This window comes from Poromitra crassiceps (genome assembly GCF_964638095.1).
Source record: "Poromitra crassiceps genome assembly, chromosome: 20".
Taxonomy (NCBI): Eukaryota; Metazoa; Chordata; class Actinopteri; order Beryciformes; family Melamphaidae; genus Poromitra; species Poromitra crassiceps.
In genome coordinates this window covers 26,862,115-26,877,007 of record NC_139637.1, presented here as the reverse complement: position 1 = coordinate 26,877,007, position 14,893 = coordinate 26,862,115, and the positions used below count along the sequence as shown (strand labels likewise).

Here is a 14,893-nt window from a genome sequence, read left to right as displayed (position 1 = left end):
CGAGAAGTTGCAGCAGTACTTCAACCACCACATGTTCATCCTGGAGCAGGAGGAGTACAAGACGGAGGGCATCGAGTGGACCTTCATCGACTTCGGTTTGGACCTGCAGGCCTGCATAGACCTGATAGAGAGGGTGTGTGTGTGTGTGTGTTGTTTTGCTATCATTGTGAGGACCAATTTGACTTTTAGACCTTCAAAATGAGGACAATTTTTGCAACGTGAGAATCTATTTTGCAATGTGATATTTTTTGCAATGTATTTTTTTTGCATAGTGAGGACATTTTTAGCAAAGTGAGATTTTTTTTTACAAAGTGAGAACACTTCATTTTTGCAAAGCGGTGACATTCTTTGCCAAGTGAGGACATTCTTTGCCAAGTGAGGACATTAGTGAGGACATTCTTTACCAAGTGAGGACATTAGTGAGGACATTCTTTGCCAAGTGAGGACATTTGTTGTCAGTGAGACTTGTTTATTTGTGCAAAGTGAGGACATTCATTCTTTGCAAAGTGAGATTTGTTTTTGCAAAGTAATTTTTTTTATTTTTGCAAAGTGATTACATGTTTGCAAAGTGAGGACTGAGCCCATTCATCCTTCTTTCTTCCTCTTGTTTTTGATGTATCTGTCTTCCTCTCTCTCTCTCTCTCTCTCTCTCTCTCTCTCTCTCTCTCTCTCTCTCTCGCTTTGTCTGTCTGTCTGTCTCTCTCTGTCTGTAGCCCCTAGGTATTCTGTCCATCATGGAGGAGGAGTGTATGTTTCCAAAGGCCACGGACCAGAGCTTTAAAACCAAACTCTATGACAACCACCTGGGGAAGTCGCCCAACTTCCTACGGCCTCGACCCGACAAGAAACGCAAATATGAGACTCACTTTGAGCTGATTCACTATGCTGGGGTGGTGAGTCTGTTTCTACTATTGCTAACAGGAGTACTATCAGTACTAAAACAACCACTAATAGAGACACTGTGGAGTGCCTCATCATCCAATCCTGGCGTTCTTCTATGTCACATGTTGCACACAAAGATCATGGGCTCTATTCTCCACATGGCCTTAAATTTGCGCAGCGCGGCGCTATTAGTGGGCGTGGGCATTCTCAAATTTTTCCGGCGCTAACCATGTAACTACGCCTTTTTAAAGCCCCAATCAGTAAGATTTTTGACATTTTTTACTGTAATATAAGATATTTTTAGTCACAGGACATGGTAGATTGACTTGTAATAGGGAGACTCTCGCCTTTATTTATCCCACACCGCCCTCCATTGGCCAGCCCTGGGACTAAGCAGTTTGTCTGCCACGTCCCGAGGCAATAAAAAAATAAAAAAATAAAAAAATGCGCGCATGCGCTCTACAGCGGCAGCGTTGTCTTCCTGGAAACCAGGAAGTAACTCGATTTGGATTTGCTACGAAAATGATGTTTCACGGAACTATGGATTATTATTTCATCACGTGGTGAGTACCCGATGTCACAACATGTACATAGAGCTTTCTGGCGCTGTGTTTTGTTGACTTTGAACGGCGATATCGTTATCGATACTATTGCACGCAGAGGGCGCAGTTTCCCCAATAGCAAAACTTGGAAAACTTGCTGAATGGGGCTTTAAGCATAGAATTATTCACAAGTGTGGCCGTTGGCGATCTGCAGTAAACCAATCACATTCTTCCCTTCCAAGCTCCGATCCACAGAGATCCAGTCCGGTTGCGGCTGCATGCTGTCATTTATCCATGCCAATTTGGAGATCTCTCAGCCCATCACAGATCATAGCCTAAACACCTCTCCTGCACACACGCTGAAGAAGGGCTGCTGCACAAACGTCTGTGTGGCAATAAAAGTATTCAACTTGGAGTGCTGTCCTCCTTTCTCAACAGTCCTAAAAAATCTAATCCGACCCAACCCAACCCGCTTGAGACGCAGACCGAGATCAACTCGCCCGCCGTTGTCACATACACTCAGCCCGAGACCAAAACAAACAAACAAACAGTTATTAGACCTAGGAATTTATAAAAAGTGCGCAATTAATGCTGCCGTGGCTCAAAACATGGGAACGGTATTTATGTGTGTCTACTACCACTACCACTACTACCACTACTACTACAATAATAATAATAATAATAATAATAATAATAATAATAATAATAATAATAATAATAATAATAATAATAATAATAATAATACACTTTAGTTATATAGCACTTTTCAAAAGCAGAAGTACTTTACACAAAAATGATTAATCAAATAACACAAAACAGTAGTAACACAATAAAATAGCAAATAAGTACTTGTACTACTACTACTACTACTACTACTGTCCTACTGTGGCTGATTATTATGTCACATCTCCCAGGTGCCGTACAACATCGTGGGCTGGCTGGATAAGAACAGAGATCCTCTGAATGAGCCAGTGGTGGTTCTGTTCCAGAAGTCCGCCAACAAACTGATGTCTGGACTGTTCGAGACCTTCATCAGCTTTGAGATGGGTAACCAAACTCAACATCTAATCTTTTGAATCGGACGGACAGACCCTGGGGCCTATCGTCGCAAAAGCGGTAATTTGGCGTTTGCGTTGGTTTTGCGCCGGTTTAACACCACGTGCAATGCAAATTTGGGGCGTGCACAAGTGCATGCCTGTTAGAGATGCGCGGATGAGCTTTTATGCCATCCTAATCCGCGTGTATGCATGAACTGTCCGCCCGCCATAAATCCGCGCAAATGATTTCATACTATTTATAGATCCGCGCCCGGCATGCACCCGAGGCTATAAACGCTACAAAACGCTATAAAAGGAGCGAACTTACGGTTTCTGCTGCCGTTGGTGCGATCGCAGTCCAAGACTCCAAATAAACTTCCATTCTGTAGACTATTATGTCCATTCCACCACTTGCCCTCATGTAGTTTACTCGGCTAACGCTATAGCTTTAAGTTTAGTACTTGATTGCCTCTTTGTATGGGAAAATATGAACGCGTCTTCTCTTCAAACAGTCTTCAGCAGAGACTCCTTTTTGTGGGTGACGTCATTGACCATATATGGACGAAAAGTGGAGACGCGACCTAGCACATGGCTTCTTTGTTTGGTTTACGGCCGTGGGTCCTTTGATGGATCTACAATAGGCGACTAAGAATGTGCCTGACGAAAAATGTAGCTTAAAATACGTTCATAGACTAGAGAACGTAATTAATATTATTCTTTCTCATTAATGATACATCGTTTCAACCGCCCGCAACCCATCCGCTATTAATCAGAATGTTTATTTTTATGATCTGGCCCGCCCGCGGGGCGGGATATCCGCGGTCAGCGCGGTTATAACTGCGGCCCGCGCATCACTAATGCCTGTTATAATTGTACTGGACATGCATGGGGTAGGCGTGCCACATGCCAAACCAGGCGTTCTCCTATCGTCAGCATGCGCGCAATTACTTAATGCGCTAAGAGCTTTGAAAAGCACCTCTTAAGCGCAAAAATACCCCGCTGCGCTTGAGCGCACCATAATGTTCGCGCTGCGCAGCGCAGTGCAGAGGAATTCCTTGATTACTTTCCTGGACCATCACCTCTCCATCTCTCTCTGTCCTCGGCACGCAGCTCCTCTGTCCTCTGCACGCAGCTCTCACAACTGTTTCACAGAGTTTCAATTGAGTCCACTCTAAATCCTCCCATCTTTTCTTTTGTCTCTGCTGTTTCCCCGCTGCAAACACGTTTCTATTGTCCAATGTCCAGTCAACAAAATAACCCGAATTGCATCAAATCACAGATGTTTTGAACAGGTATATGATGTGATGTTATTGTGAGATAGGCCTATCTAAATTTTGAATTAAAACATATTGCATCCCTCGCGCAAACTGTATTACAGCGATTGCGAGACGGGAATCTGAATGGTTTGATTGATGTAACGCCCAGGCATTGCCTGGACACTCCTGTGAATAATTCTGGTGCTTAAGACCACCCAAATCCCGTTTGCACTGGCATTTTGGGGGCGCAGATGACTTGGCACGCCTCTAATTTGCGCCTGCGGCAGGTGCCGTGAACGGTTCTGCACCCCTGCCGAGAAATGCATCCTCACCATATTTCGGTGCTGTTTTAACTTAAAAAACAGGGAGGTCATGTCTAGCCAGACAATTATATCATTTTTAAACAGTTAAGTTTCTGTATAAATCATTACAATATGCTCCCGTGAGGTGGGGATGCGGTTAGCGGCGGCCGGGCGGGGGTGCAAAACTCGGCATAACACCTGGACACTTGCGTGAGGCGGACTGCTCTCGTCCCTGTAGGGACGATAGCATAAAGCAGGTGTTAAAGGGATAGTGCGGATTATTGTGTACTAGCCACCATGAACATGTGTATGCATTGATGTGTGTCTGTGACAAATAGACAGGGGGCCCTATCTTGGTACAGGTGCTATCCCCCTTTTGCGCTTGCGCACCTGTTTGCGTGCCTTAAAGGGATAGTGCGGCTTATTGGACATGAAGTTGTATGAACTCAGGTTCATAAAGACATCCCCTCGAATCTGGTGTAAACGACATATATTCATTGCTTTCATAGTCAGACATGTTTAGTATGTTTTAGTAGCCTGTTTACAGAGCGCGCTGTCTCTGAAACACCTAGTACACAGTGTTATAATGACCAGCGTGGATGCAGTGCAGAGCCAGAAAGTAGTGCCAATAAATAGCGCGGTCTGATCAACAGCAAGACTGCGGTTTTATTGTTGAAATGAGATGTCATAACACATGCATGCTTTCTTTAGGAGTAAAACTTGATAACTCCGTGACCCTAGAATGTCCGTCGGGACTCGTTTTTCTCCACTCAGATCAAGCTGGAGCTCCGCCCACGGGGCTCATGGATCAGCAAGTCAGCTCCCCATACACTCTACAGCTGGTATGGAGTTCATACAACTTCATGTCCAATAATCCACTGTCCACTATCCCTTTAAGGCACGCAAACAGGTGCGCAAGCGCAAAAAGGAAATAGCACCTGTACCAAGATAGGGCCCCCTGTCTTTATTTGTCACAGACACACATCAATGCATACACATGTTCATGGTGGCTAGTACACACACACACACATGGTTCAGAGGCGCCGTCAAATGTGTCTTCTGCATTTGACCCATCCTCCTCCATGGTTCAGGCCAGAAGCGGTGGGCAGCTGCAGTGAAGCGCCCGGGGACCAACTTCTTCCAACCGCCGCTGGTCAGACGACCATCTTCAATCTGCGTGTCTTTAGTAGGGGGTTATATACAGTATGGAGGAAACCCCAGGGTCTGTTTACAAAAAGATGCTCACCAGCTAAGTGACTGACTGACTGACTGACTGACTGACTGACTGACTGACTGACTGATTGACTGACTGACTAACTACTATACTCATGCTGTAAGTGAAGTAAGTAAGTGAGTGAGTCAGTGAGTGAGTTAGTGAGCGAGTAGTAATTGAGTGAGTGAGTGAGTGAGTGTTGAGTGTGAATTTCCCCTAAGAAGCTTCAAAGTTAGAATTTTATTTTCCCCCATAATGGCTGCACCGTTACATCAAACATCCAATACACATTAACCTATAATTCAGCCTGACATGTTTGGTGCCTTTTGAAACCTTGGGAGCTTGAATAGCTTTTAAAGACCCTGGCAAGCAAAATGCACCAAAACATTCCAACTATGTAATTTAGGGTCTTATGTGACTAATTGTAAGCATCAAAAAGTTGTAGACATTAGTTTGAACCCAAATGCATATTGCCATTTCCCTGTTTTTATTGTTTGCTGTTTATCCCGTCATAAAAGCACAACTCATAAAGTAGCTCGTAGTTGTAGCTTCAATAAACAATAAAGATAAAGATAAAAGATAAAGTTGTCTGTCAAACTGATATTTAAAAAATCCTGCTCCCCTTCCTCCCAGACGTTACTCTCACATGCACTGTGTCATTCGGCATTTGCCAGTCCAGGACTGTGACTCTCTCTTGAGCTCCCAAACTCAAATCTTCCTATGACAAACTCAAAACACACATTTATGTTTGGTTTCCAGGGACGTTAAAATGAAGTTCTATGAGTTTGAATAAAGCTTAGTGCGTTTGTAGTGATGCACCCACCGGACTTTCAGAACCTGTAACCAGACACCGTAACCAGACACCGTAACCAGACACCGTAACCAGACACTGTAACCAGACACTGTAACCAGACACTGTAACCAGACACTAAACTTCTTGAAGGAGAATTCTACTGAGCTCTATGACGAGTTCACACTAGGCGCTCCGAGCCCTCGGCGAGCTGTTTGTGGAGCTCGGCGATAGACAGACGCATACTTTAACTTAAAAACAGGGAGGTCACGTCTACCCAAACAATTACATCATTTTTAAACAGCTACCTTTCTGTATAAATCATTACAATATGCTCCTGTGAGGTGGGGATGCGTTTGGCGGCGGGGGTGCAAAACTCTGGGGCCGGTTGCACCAACTGGTCTTAACTATGCCTGGTCGTAACTCCTACGTCGGTCTTAGTTAAGACCAGTCTTTAGAGTGGATTTACGCCTGTTGCACCAACACGGCTTACATCTAGTCTTAACTACGCCGGTCGTAGCAATGCGCGTCCATGTGAATTGCCAGGGAATGCACCCTGATTGGATGATGTGTGCCTCGCGACCTGCTTGGAGCGCACTGTGCCACTACGCTCTCTCAGCCACTACTGTAAGTGCATCACTACACTACACTCCTCCCACCCTCCCTCGCTCCGGGGGAAAAATGGCGGCGATTGAGCCAGACAGACAGTCTGAATGAAATTGAATGTAACGTTCCCAATTCTATGTATTAAATTCTAAAAAAATTAACGGCAACATTTGGGAAGGCTAAGCCACACAACTAGTTCGTTGTAATCTAACATCATGCTTCAAAAGACGGAGAACTGGCTGTGTTACGATGATGACGGTAAGGACTCAAAAAGGTCTCCGCTGATAAGACACGGAGATCTCTGTTACAGGCAGGCGCTACGCCTCCTTCTGACCAGGCGTAGGAGTTACGCCTGGGCGTAGTGAAAGAAGGCTTAAGCCGTCTTGGTGCAACCGGCGTAGCTGTTAGGTCGTAAAGTTACGACCAACTTAGCTTAAGACCAGTGTAAGACCAGTTGGTGCAACTGGCCCCTGGACACTTGCCGAGGTGGTCTGGGACTCATTTGACGACATATCTTGAAGGACCGCCTACTCAACTGACATCATCTGCTTTCGTGTCACTTCCATGCGTCTATAGGCAGAAATAGCCTGCAATAATTAAACAAAAATCACTACTATACTAATGCATGCAAATACTATACACTATAGAATATATTTTTAGCATGACGGGTCATGACTTTACGGTGGTGCCAGGTATGAGATATGTAACGTGGTGATAGTGTGACAGAATGCCAGGTATGAGATGTGTAACGTGGTGATAGTGTGACAGGTATGAGATGTGTAACGTGGTGATAGTGTGACAGAATGCCAGGTATGAGATATGTAACGTGGTGATAGTGTGACAGAATGCCAGGTATGAGATATGTAACGTGGTGATAGTGTGACAGAATGCCAGGTATGAGATGTGTAACGTGGTGAGAGTGTGACAGAGTGACAGGTATGAGATGTGTAACGTGGTGATAGTGTGACAGAATGCCAGGTATGAGATGTGTAACGTGGTGAGAGTGTGACAGAGTGACAGGTATGAGATGTGTAACGTGGTGATAGTGTGACAGGTATGAGATGTGTAACGTGGTGATAGTGTGACAGAGTGACAGGTATGAGATATGTAACGTGGTGATAGTGTGACAGAATGCCAGGTATGAGATGTGTAACGTGGTGATAGTGTGACAGGTATGAGATGTGTAACGTGGTGATAGTGTGACAGGTATGAGATGTGTAACGTGGTGATAGTGTGACAGAATGCCAGGTATGAGATGTGTAACGTGGTGAGAGTGTGACAGAGTGACAGGTATGAGATGTGTAACGTGGTGATAGTGTGACAGGTATGAGATGTGTAACGTGGTGATAGTGTGACAGAATGCCAGGTATGAGATATGTAACGTGGTGATAGTGTGACAGAATGCCAGGTATGAGATATGTAACGTGGTGATAGTGTGACAGAATGCCAGGTATGAGATGTGTAACGTGGTGAGAGTGTGACAGAGTGACAGGTATGAGATGTGTAACGTGGTGATAGTGTGACAGAATGCCAGGTATGAGATGTGTAACGTGGTGAGAGTGTGACAGAGTGACAGGTATGAGATGTGTAACGTGGTGATAGTGTGACAGGTATGAGATGTGTAACGTGGTGATAGTGTGACAGAGTGACAGGTATGAGATATGTAACGTGGTGATAGTGTGACAGAATGCCAGGTATGAGATGTGTAACGTGGTGATAGTGTGACAGGTATGAGATGTGTAACGTGGTGATAGTGTGACAGGTATGAGATGTGTAACGTGGTGATAGTGTGACAGAATGCCAGGTATGAGATGTGTAACGTGGTGAGAGTGTGACAGAGTGACAGGTATGAGATGTGTAACGTGGTGATAGTGTGACAGGTATGAGATGTGTAACGTGGTGATAGTGTGACAGAGTGACAGGTATGAGATATGTAACGTGGTGATAGTGTGACAGAATGCCAGGTATGAGATGTGTAACGTGGTGATAGTGTGACAGGTATGAGATGTGTAACGTGGTGATAGTGTGACAGGTATGAGATGTGTAACGTGGTGATAGTGTGACAGAATGCCAGGTATGAGATGTGTAACGTGGTGATAGTGTGACAGGTATGAGATGTGTAACGTGGTGATAGTGTGACAGAGTGCCAGGTATGAGATGTGTAACGTGGTGATAGTGTGACAGGTATGAGATGTGTAACGTGGTGATAGTGTGACAGGTATGAGATGTGTAACGTGGTGATAGTGTGACAGGTATGAGATGTGTAACGTGGTGATAGTGTGACAGGTATGAGATGTGTAACGTGGTGATAGTGTGACAGAATGCCAGGTATGAGATGTGTAACGTGGTGATAGTGTGACAGAATGCCAGGTATGAGATGTGTAACGTGGTGATAGTGTGACAGGTATGAGATGTGTAACGTGGTGATAGTGTGACAGAATGCCAGGTATGAGATGTGTAACGTGGTGATAGTGTGACAGGTATGAGATGTGTAACGTGGTGATAGTGTGACAGGTATGAGATGTGTAACGTGGTGATAGTGTGACAGAATGCCAGGTATGAGATGTGTAACGTGGTGATAGTGTGACAGGTATGAGATGTGTAACGTGGTGATAGTGTGACAGGTATGAGATGTGTAACGTGGTGATAGTGTGACAGGTATGAGATGTGTAACGTGGTGATAGTGTGACAGGTATGAGATGTGTAACGTGGTGATAGTGTGACAGGTATGAGATGTGTAACGTGGTGATAGTGTGTCAAGTCAAGTCAAGTCAAGTCAACTTTATTTATATTGCACATTTCCATACAGCGGCAGCTGGAACCAAAGTGCTTCACAGGTATAGGCAGGTACAAATAAACAGATGAGTGCAAAGTACTAAATAAAATATGACACAATACAAGAAATAATGGCAATTTAAAATGAGGGAGAAGGACTAGAGGCAATAAGACAATAAGACAATAGAACAATAAAAACAGTAAAACAATAAAAACAATAAACAGTAAAGCCAGGGACCTATTGAGGGCTAAGTGGGGGGAAGGCCAGGGAGAACAGGTGGGTTTTTAGTTGTGATTTAAAAACCTCAAGTGTCTCTTACATGGAGGGGGAGGCTGTTCCAGAGCTTGGGAGCAGCAGCCGAGAAGGCTCTGTCCCCCCTAGTTTTCAGCCTGGTTCTGGGCACCACCAGCAGGGACTGGTCTGCTGATCTAAGGGATCTGGAAGGGGTGTGGCGGTGCAGCAGCTCAGAGATGTAGGGAGGGGCCGTTCCGTTTAGTGCTTTAAAAACGGTGAGGGCTAATTTAAAATCAATGCGGAAGCGCACAGGCAGCCAGTGTAATGAGGACAGAACCGGGCTGATGTGCTCACATTTTTTGGTGCCCGTAAGGAGGCGCGCAGCCGCGTTTTGGACCATCTGGAGGCGGCGGAGCAGGGACTGGTCGATCCCCGCATAAAGTGCGTTGCAATAGTCTAAGCGGGTGGTAATAAAAGCATGTATCGCCGTCTCCAGGTTTTTCTGGGAGAGATAGTCCTTCGTCTTTGCCAGGAGCCTAAGATGATAAAAACTGCTTTTTACCACAGCGCTGACTTGCTTTTCGAATTTAAAAACACTGTCGAAAATGACTCCAAGGTTTCTTACTGAGGTCGAGAGGTTTGAGCCCAAGGGGCCGAGAGCTTCGACGAGGGGGGCTGGGGGGACCTTGTTAAAGACAATGACCTCAGTTTTCTTTTCGTTTAGGGTCAGGAAATTTTTTGACAGCCAGCCCTTTATGTCGGCCAGACAGTCTAGCAGGGGCTGGATTTGAGTTACCCCTTTTAGGGGAAGGTAGACCTGGACGTCGTCGGCGTAACAATGGAAGGAGATGTTGTGTTTTGCCATGATCTGACCCAGGGGTAACATGTAGAGCAAAAAGAGGGCGGGGCCCATAATTGATCCTTGGGGGACACCACAGGTGAGGGGGGCCACAGAGGAGAAGAGGTCACCAAGTTGCACAGAGAAAGACCGATTACTAAGGTAGGACCGGAACCAGTCCAGGGCGACACCCCTGATGCCTACGTGGTGTTCGAGGCGGGCTAAAAGTATTTTGTGGTCCACAGTGTCGAAGGCGGCTGTGAGATCCAGGAGCAGCAGGATAGAGGGGTTACCTGCATCGGCAGCTAGGATAAGGTCGTTGAAAACGCGGAGAAGGGCCGTTTCGGTGCTATGGCGCGGTTTGAAGCCAGATTGGAATTTTTCGTGTATATTGTTTTGCTCAAGGAAAGATTGTAATTGTAGATGGACGATGCGCTCTAAGACTTTTGACAGGAATGGTAGCTGTGAGATAGGTCGGAAATTTGCAAGGACAGAGGGATCAAGGTTTGGTTTTTTTATCCGAGGCTGGACCACAGCGTGCTTGAAAGCACGCTGGTAGTGTGACAGGTATGAGATGTGTAACGTGGTGATAGTGTGACAGAGTGACAGGTATGAGATGTGTAACGTGGTGATAGTGTGACAGAGTGACAGGTATGAGATGTGTAACGTGGTGATAGTGTGACAGAGTGACAGGTATGAGATGTGTAACGTGGTGATAGTGTGACAGAGTGACAGGTATGAGATGTGTAACGTGGTGATAGTGTGACAGAGTGACAGGTATGAGATGTGTAACGTGGTGATAGTGTGACAGAGTGACAGGTATGAGATGTGTAACGTGGTGATAGTGTGACAGAGTGACAGGTATGAGATGTGTAACGTGGTGATAGTGTGACAGAGTGACAGGTATGAGATGTGTAACGTGGTGATAGTGTGACAGAGTGACAGGTATGAGATGTGTAACGTGGTGATAGTGTGACAGAGTGACAGATGTTTTTGCTGTTGTTTCAGCCAACGACCCTGAGAAAAGGGCTGAGTCCAAACACAAGAGGAAGAAAGGCTCTTCCTTCCAGACGGTCTCCCAGCTGCACAAGGTCAGTCTGCCTGTCTGTCTTTTGTTCTTTTGTCTGTCAGTCAGTCAGTCAGTCAATCAGTCTGCCTGCCTGCTCGTCTGTCTGTCTGCCTGTCTGTCTGCCTACCTGCTGCTCACCAGATTCAGATCAATTTTGGGGCATATGGGTATTGTAGAGGTAAAAGCACTCACCTACCACCCGGGTTCAATTCCCGTCCGCGGGATCAAACATGTTGCTACATACACATGTCTGTGGTCTGTGGTGGGGTATGTGTCAGTAGTGCCTCCTCTAGTCGGTAATATATTCTCCAACTATGCTTTGTGTGTGTGTGTGTGTGTGTGTGTGTGTGTGTGTGTGTGTATATGTGTGTGTGTGTGTGTGTGTGTGTGTGTGTGTGTGTGTGTGTGTGTGTGTGTGTGTGTGTGTGTGTGTGTGTATATGTGTGTGTGTGTGTGGGGGGGGGCGTGTCTGCATACAGGAGAATCTCAACAAGCTGATGGCTAACCTGCGCAGCACGCAGCCTCACTTCGTCCGCTGCATCATCCCCAACGAGAGCAAAGATCCAGGTAACCATGACGACACATCAGCATCTAAGACTATTTAGCAAACCTGCTCTCATTTTATATTCTGCTGCCTGGGTTGTTTCAGTAACCTTGTGAGGCAGCTGGATTTGCCCCACGACAAATCCATCTTGCCACGCTGCAATCTATTGGTTTGAATCTGAAGCACCAGTGGTTCTGACCAATCAGCATCCTCTGAGGCAGCTAGGGGCAGGCTTTAGGTGTGACGCTGGCGAGAGCGAGCCCGTGATAGACGTGATAGACAGATGGTTCATCCAATCACCTGCCAGCAGGGCTATAGTGGAGGCTAAACGCACCTAAACAGTGAATGGAAACTGCATTTATAAAGCGCTTTTATCCAAAGCGCTTTACAATGTGCCTACGTTCACCCATTCACACACCGATAGCGGCAAGCTACCCACACAGGGTGCTGGCACAGCCACCACGTTGATAAGAACGTGTATGCAGTATTATCATTGCGCAAGTTTTAAAAGTTTGAGTCAACTCCGTTGTTGACAGAGCAATTTCATAAACAAGACATTAAAGGAACAACATTTTTGGGAGATTCGCCTATTTGTCACTTTGCCTCTCTATAGTAAAACAAGAAGATAGATACCCCATAGGTGATTCTAGACCTTCCAAACAGGGGTTGCACCACCCAGAAGTCAATATTACTCCGGTAGGGGGGTTTCAAGGAGGGGCTATGCCCCCCCGGATAAAGAATTTTTGTACATTTTTAAATAAAATGCATTAATCTGGGGCACTCTGAGAGCAAAATGAAGAGGCTAGTAGATATGAAGAACGACACACATCACATTAATATCCTCTTCACTATGCTGTGGCTTTACAGTGATGACAAAATAATAGTCTCCTTATATAGCCTATTCTATCTGCATGATAGTGTTTCCCAACCACTGAACTGTGGCCCACTGGTGGGCCTCAGAGCACCATCTAGTGGGCTCCTAAAGCAGGTGTTTGCAGTTAACTACTTGAAATTAATATGTGGCAGTCAAAATCTATTTGTGGTGCTCAAAATCTATTGTGGTGTACCTCCACAAATAGATAACTGTATAGGAGACACTGAATGCTATAGTAGGATATGACAACACATTCTGAACAGGGCACTCCTGAGAGCATTGCGCTCAGTGAGACTCCCCCTGTATAAATAAAAGGTAAAAAAAACAAAACAACAACAACAACAACATCTGGCCACTAGGGGTTGCACGTGCAGCCAGTGCACCAACGTATAATCGCGCATGCTCCTCCCTGTGCGTGTGTTATGAAGTAGCCACGCGCCCCTCCTGCTAACTACAATGGTAGTGAGCGGTACAGCAGTCTATCCCCATTCAGTCACCAAAAAGACACATTCCAGCTGCACCAAAACACTCACATGTACATGTTGTGACTCGTGTGCTCACCACGCTATGAAACAAGAATCCACAATTACGAGAAATGGTCATTTTCAAAGCAAATACACAGCCGGAACTAACGTGGCGGAACTAAAGTGGCGGAACTAACGTTACTTCCGCGTTGACTGAGGCGCATGCGCTGTACTTCCGGCTATATTGTTTTGAAAATGTCAGTTTCTGGTCATTTTTGGATTATTACTTCAGAGTGTAGAAGGTTGAGAATCACGAGTCCAGAGCACATTAAGACAAATTCCTAGCAAGCTCGGGTTGAAACGGCGATGAACTATTATAACATGCAATTATTTGGGGCGTTGTCTGAAGAGTAGTGTCATTAATAGAAGGACATTCAGTCCTCAACTCTCCACCGTGATAGGCTGATGTGTGGTGAGGGTTCTGGCGCAAAATGGCTGCCGTGCATCACCCCAGGTGGGCGCTACACATCAGTGGTGGTCCACCACTGGTGGATGAGTTGAGTTCCCTCCCCTCCCCTGATATGTAAAGCGTATCAACCATGGCCACCTATTCATCCCTCGTTACTTAATTGGCACTATCCAGAAAGATAGTGCTATATAAATTCAATCAAATATTATTAGTATTAGTATATTATTATTATTAGTATTGCTGTATTATTATTATTATTATTATTATTATTATTATTATTATTATTATTATTATTATTATTATAATAAGTAGACTGCAGATTGAAGCTATTGTGGACGATGGGGTCTCCCTGTGTGTTTTCCAGGGGTGATGGATCATTTCCTGGTTCTGCACCAGCTCAGGTGTAACGGCGTCCTGGAGGGAATCAGGATTTGCAGGAAGGGATTTCCCAACCGCATCCTGTACGCCGAGTTCAAGCAGCGGTGAGTCTCCTCCCTCAGCCTCGACACAGAAACACACACATACACACACACACACACGCACACATACACACACACACACACACACACACACACACACACACACACAGACACACACACGCACACACGCACACGCACACGCACAGACCTTTAACGGGACATAGTTCACCCCAACTAAAAGCGGCTTTCCTATTAGCAAACCGTTTTCAATATAGCCGATCCTCCTAACTGCAACTTCTTAAGGTAGCTAGCTAGATTAGCTTACCGTTCGCAGCATACGTCCATATAACAGCATGAAAGCTGAAAAACATTTATCGCAGTAACGCACACATACATACCGTTCCCACTATTTGAGCCACGGCAGCATTAATTGCACACTTTTTATAATGTCCTAGGTCTAATAACGGTTTGTTTGATTTGATTTGATGTATTATGATCCCCATTAGCTTATGCAAAGCATAAGCTACTCTTACAGGAGTCCACATAGAACATTAAACATTGTACATTTACAAACAAGA

The 14,893-nt window shown here is 45.3% G+C and overlaps 1 pseudogene across 1 annotated transcript in view; it reads left to right on the top strand.

Moving 5' to 3' along the window:
- Window positions 1–14,893, top strand: part of LOC310794707 (myosin-7-like) — a 109,179-nt pseudogene that overhangs the window by 34,638 nt on the left and 59,648 nt on the right. Inside the window, exons 15-20 of the transcript XR_014553963.1 lie at window positions 1–133; window positions 714–893; window positions 2,339–2,471; window positions 11,485–11,567; window positions 12,025–12,112; window positions 14,261–14,378. The exon at window positions 1–133 is cut by the window's left edge and continues 38 nt beyond it. The product of XR_014553963.1 is annotated as a myosin-7-like (transcript). The remainder of the gene's footprint in view (window positions 134–713; window positions 894–2,338; window positions 2,472–11,484; window positions 11,568–12,024; window positions 12,113–14,260; window positions 14,379–14,893) is intronic.